Source organism: Carlito syrichta, unplaced genomic scaffold (assembly GCF_000164805.1).
Source record: "Carlito syrichta isolate Samal-C Ts95f unplaced genomic scaffold, Tarsius_syrichta-2.0.1 Scaffold307183, whole genome shotgun sequence".
NCBI lineage: Eukaryota > Metazoa > Chordata > Mammalia > Primates > Tarsiidae > Carlito > Carlito syrichta.
In genome coordinates, this window is record NW_007251279.1 from 62,287 (window position 1) to 68,259 (window position 5,973).

Sequence of the window (5,973 nt, forward strand, 5' to 3'; positions counted from 1 at the left end):
TCCCAGTTCTGCGCCCCCCTCCCTCTTCCGCCCTCGGTAATGCCCGTCGCTCCTCCTGGGCTCCGCAGTGCTCTTGGGACCGACCTTTCTGCATCCCCTCACTCTGCCTCCCCCTCGGGAGATCCGCGACCCTTCTGCCTCCTGTCCGACTCTGCTCCAGCTCCTTTCGGATCTGTCCCCGGCCCCCTCTTTGACCTCCCTACTGTGCTATTATTCCTGCCTGAGAATCTGTTGCATTCCAGGAGCTGTCCCTTTAGGACCTGCGGTCCCACCTCCTTGGAGATCTGTTCCTCTAGGCGCTGACGGCCCCCGGTCTTACCCTTGGACTTCACTCCACCTCCCTCTCGGGCCTGCTGCCCACGTTCTGTCTCTGCCCTCTCCAGAACCCGCCGCATCCCCGGGATGCCCCTCGGCCGGCTCTCTGACCCTTCCACGTCCCGGTGCAGTCTCCTGCCCCCTCTCGCACCGGGTTGCACCGTGCTCGCCTCCTCCCCTTCTCAGCGCTTGCTCCCGTTTGCCCTTCAGACCCTTTCCTCACTTCGGACCTTTCTGCCCCTCAGCCCTGCCCCTTGCCCGAGCTAGATCTGCCCATGCTCCCCTGACCTGCCTGCTTTCTGACTCTGCCTTCCCGGGAAGCACCCTCCTCCCGGTTCTCTGACCCTGCAGTCCCTCATTTCTGCAGGTCTCTCATTCACTTGCCCGATCTCTCCCTGGTTCAGTCTCCCGTCAGCCTCTTGAGGCTTTCCTCTCCTGCCCACCTCCTTTTTGCCCTCCTCTAAGCTGCTGCGTTCATTTGTTCCCCCTTCCTTTGGCCTGTCTCCCCTTCAGTTCTCTGCCTAGAAACTTCTTCCTGCCCCTTCTTTGCTCCAAGGCCCTTCCTGGACTTGCCCTCATCTCCCTGTGTCTCTGATGACTCTGACCCGTCACCGTCTCCTTCCCTTTCTGTTCTCACAGGCCTGCCTTACGTCGTTTTTGTACCTGCTCTTTGCCCTGGTCCATTCAGTGCTGCCCCATCCTCTTGACTGTTTCCCCCCCAGCTCTGCCCCTCTTGGAACTGTCCACTTGCCTGCACACTTTGGACCCATTTTAACTTTCCTGTTGCGTTCGCTCTTGGCGTGGTCCTCCTTAACACTGGTGTTCTTGTATCTCTGTCCCATACTGTTCCCTCTCCAAGGTTCTCTCCCCCACCATTTTGGTTCGGCTCTCACCTGTCACTCTTTCCTTGCTTGTCTTTGGCCTCCCTTAAGTGCCCTGCCTCTCACCTCCTTTTGGAGTTCTCACTCCCCTGATTCTGACATTGGGATGTCTTCTTAGTCATTCCTTCCTGTATAGCTCCCCCACTTCCTCTCGGAGCTGCCTCCATTCTTTAATAGAGTCTCACTCCTTTTGACATCTCTCTCCTCCTTGGCTCGTTTTCTTCCTCATCTTTTTTCTTTCCACTTGCATACTGCCAGGCTTCCTCTGTCAAACCTGCTGCTCCCGTGGGCCACCCATTCCCACTGAGGCATGCCCTTCTCAGTTCTCCATCCTCAGCTGCGGAAGTGTAGGGGCTGGATTGGGCTTAGGTTCTCCCTGGCACTGAGACTGCAGATTCTCTCGTGCCCTAACCCTGAGGGCTTTATTCCCAGGGATCCTGAGAGAACTGGGTAAATAGGTGGGGGCTGGCTGATTGGGTACTGCTCTCTGGAGTCTGGGAGTGACTCCCCATTTCTCCCACTTCTGCCAGGGTTAGTGGTGGGAATCGATTTCTTCCCATCGCCCTATTTTCTTTCCCATGCTCTGCTCTTTCCCCCTTCTGAGCTCTGGCTTTGCAGCTTTGTGCACTTCGGAAAAGGGGAATGCAGTTGCTCTTAGGTCTTTATTCTCTTTCTCACTTTCCCTCTCTCCTCTGAGGTATCACTTAGTTGTGTCCTCTCCTCTCTTCTACCTCCAAGCCAGCACCCCTTGGGAGAACCTAGGAGTATGCTTTTTTGTTTTTTCTAGCTGACAAGTCATATTTTTGTTTTACCCCTAGCTGGGGAAATGCCAGTTCTCAAGTTCTCCCTGATCCCACTGGGGGTTATGGCCACACTTGCTGTTTACTGCTCCAGACCTAGGGAAGCTACAGTCTTGCCTTCCCCAGCGGCCTCTGGTTTGCAGTGTGACCTTGGGGAGGGTGGACTTATTTCTTTTTCACCTCTGCCCTTCTCTGGAAGGCTTCAGATTCCTGGTCTTCAAAGTGGTGAGGGCCTGGGTTTGGAGAGCACTTTGTGGTTGTTTGTTGAAAGAGAGAGTGCCAAATGTCACTTAGATTTCTGCCCTCTGGTATTGCAGGCACTCCCAGCCTCGGGCAGATCCATGCTGGATTCTGGGGACTCACTGGTGTACTAGCGGTGTGTGGGTGGGCCCTGACATTCCTCAAGCTTTTTGAGTGACCTGATTTGGTAGAGTTAGAAAGGGGTGCCAGGAACTGACTGATATGATTGGATTTCTAGTCTTATCTGAGAAATGTGCGTTAGCTACCTTCTTCTGAGCTATTTTTTTCAGTGATTTCATGGTTGGCATGGGGTTTAGGACATTCATTCAGGGCTAGAGATGTTTGTTTTTTTTTTTTTGAGTTGGAGTCGCCCAGACTGGAGTGCACTGGCCGCTCCTGGCCACCGCAGCCTCCACCTGCTGGGCTCCGGCGATCCTTCCGCCTCAGCCTTCCAAGTAGCTGGAACTACAGGCGTGCGCTACCACGCCCGGCTAATTTTTGATTTATTGTAGAGATGAGGTCTCGCCAAGTTGCCCCAGCGGGTCTTGAACCCACAGCTCAGGCAGTTGACTCACCTCAGCCTTCCAAAGCGCAGGATTACAGGCTGAGCCACCGAGCCTGGTTTTAGAGATGGTTTTTAAATAAAATCCATCCAACCATCTTCCTTCCTTAATTTGGGAGAGGAGACCTTTTTACGTGTTCTAGGTTTATTTATTTTATTTCTTAAGTAAATCAAAAGCCTGATTTTTTTTTCCTGTGGCCCAGGGCAATTGCATATTAAAACAGCCATCCAGCTGTGAAGGAGCATTTACTGGAAGGACTTTCTTAACTGAGCTGGGATCAAACTTTGTTTATTTCAGCACTTATTTAGAAATAGTTTTGTGAGGACACATTTGAAATAAAAAACATACACTGTCATCTTGAGTTGGATCATTGACTCATCAAATGTTAGGACGTTTGTATATGAGAAAGTGAAGGGGGCTAAGTAGTAGATTTGCAGGACTCCTTTAACTTAACCTTTTAGTACTTTAATTTCTGTCAAGCAGAGTCTGATAATTTTAACGATTTATATATATGGCATGAGTTTTCACCATTATTGACTTAAAGGATTTTGGTCCATTTCCGTTGGTGACTCTTTAGCTTAGAGTTTGTGTTCCCCATGTTGGTGTACATGGTTATTTTGTTTTTTATTATTAATGTGGAAGTGACAGCTAGTTATAATAAAACAACTGTGTATGCAGTAGTGGTTAAGTTTGTGTTCCAGAGTTTTAATATCAGTGGTAGCATAAAAAGTTTCTGCATGCTCAGATGGAAGAGATGAGACAGAAATGCTGATTTTTCTACCTGATCTGGTAACTGATGTTCCAAAGACTGTCAGATTTCTCCAGTGGTAGCAGAGGCTCCAACCCTAGCACTGATATTTGCTTTCATGGTGGAATTGCATGGTATAGAAATGGGAAGTGGTGGTCTTGGTCTTCTGGCACAGTTTATGTGCCAGTTAGGGTAGCGAGCTGCAGCCAGAGATGGTGGACGACTATTAGCATGTCTTCAAGGGCTCTTGCCCTGCGTAGAGAATCTGTGTAAATACAGACTTTTAAAAACTGTCCTGATCAAAATTCTTCTCTTCCATCTTCTTTTTATTTTATTTTATTTCTTTGAGTCAGTCTCACTCTGTCACCCAGGTTGGAATGCAGTGGCACGTTCATGGCCACTGCAGCCTCGACCTGCTGGGCTCAGGTGATCCTTCTGCCTCAGCCTTCCAAGTAGCTGAAACTACAGGCGTGTACCACCATGTCCAGCTACAATAAATTTTTTTGATTTATTGTAGAGACGAGATCTTGCCATGTTACCCAGGCTGGTCTCGAACTCGCGGGCTCAGGCAGTCCTCTCACCTCTACCTCCCAAAATCCTGAGATTACAGGTGTGAGCTTCCGTGCCCAACCTTTTCTTTTTATTTTTTTCTTTTTCTTTTTTCTTTTTTTTTGAGTTGGAGTCTCACTCTGTCACCCAGACTGAAGTGCAGTGGCCACTCCCGGCCACCGCAGCCTTGACCTGCTGGGCTCCAGCAATCCTTCCGCCTCAGCCTTCCAAGTAGCCGGAATTACAGGCATTTGCTACCACGCCTGCTAACTTTTTTGATTTATTGTAGAGATGAGGTCTCGCTGCCCAGGTGGGTCTCGAACCCGCGGGCTCAGTCTATCCACTTACCTCAGCCTCCCAAAGGCACGGGATTACAGGCTGAGCCACTGAGCCCGGCTCTCTTTTTATTTTTTTTGAGTTGGAGTCTCACTCTGTCACCCAGACTGGAGTGCAGTGGCTGCTCTCGGCCACTGCAGCCTCGCCTGCTGGGCTCCGGCGATCCTTCCGCCTCAGCCTTCCGAGTAGCCGGAATTACAGGCGCGCGCTACCACGTCCGGCTGATTTTTTTTTGATTTATTGTAGAGATGAGGTCTCGCTGCCCAGGCGGGTCTCGAATCTCTTTTTATTTTTAACTAACCTTTCTTTTTGGCTATGTCCCCCTCTCACCTGACCCCCATTTTTCTTGATATGATGAAGCAAAGCATTTAGGACTTTAACAAATCAGAAAATAGTCACTCTGTATCCCAGACAAATGGAAAAAGTTGTCTGTGTGTAGATCATGGACCTGAAGATGACTTTTGAGATAGGATAGTCTGGGAGGGGTGAGGGCTGCATAGATGACAGTAGATTACAGCCTCAAAGGAGTGTGTGTGGTCAGTCTGTATGTGATGCGGTGATGCACTGGGTTGGTGCAGTTGGAGAGTGAAGAGATGGGAGTGCTTGTCTGTCTCCATCTTGCCTGGTCTTCTTTTCCATCTTTGCTCTGCTCTGGTCTTCTGAGAGGTGTTGGGCTTCTTGCAGGGTCTTCCTGTGATCTGCTCTGACTTGTCTTTCACCACATGGCAGTGTAAACAATGTCTTACTTTACCCTCATTGTGGCATTTGATTGATCATCTAGTTCAGTTTTGAAGGTTTCTTTTTCACAATTCATGGCATAGGTAAAATTAAGATTCTTTGTATGAAGAGGGAAGCAGACTAGCAGCAATAGCTCTTTTGACCCCTTGGATGTGGCAGAACTCAGTTTTGAAAATCAGCACCTATTTTTGCCTCTTCATTTGCAGATGGGGAAATGGAAGGCTTGCACGGGGTGCTGTGGCCGGTGTCCTGCCATAGTAGAAGCATGCTGGGCATAAGGAACCTACCTCTGGTCTAGACCTTGCCCTAATTAGTTGGGACTTTGGAAAAATGGCTTTACCTCTCTGGGCTTCACCGTCCTAGTCTGGTGTGACTTCACCTGAAGTCAGGTGTGCTGCCCAGGTCTGTCTGTAGATACTTGTTACCCTGGGTCACATAGCAAGTTAGAACTGGGACTAGGGTTCCTGGTGCTGCTCTTAGATTCCGCCTACCTTCTTTTTTTTTTTTTTAAGTCGGAGTCTCACTTTGTCACTCTGTCACCCAGCCTCGACCTGCTGGGCTCCGGCGATCCTTCCGCCTCAGTCTTCCAAGTAGCTGGAATTACAGGCGCGCGCTACCACGCCTGGCTAATTTTTTTTTTTTTTAATTTATTGTGGAGGTGAGGTCTCACCAAGTTGCCCAGGCGGGTCTCGATCCCACGGGCTCAGGCAATCCACTCACCTCAGACTTCCAAAGCGCGGAATTACAAGCTGAGCCACCGAGCCGGCTTCCCCCTACCTTCTACCCTTACCCTCCCCACCTTC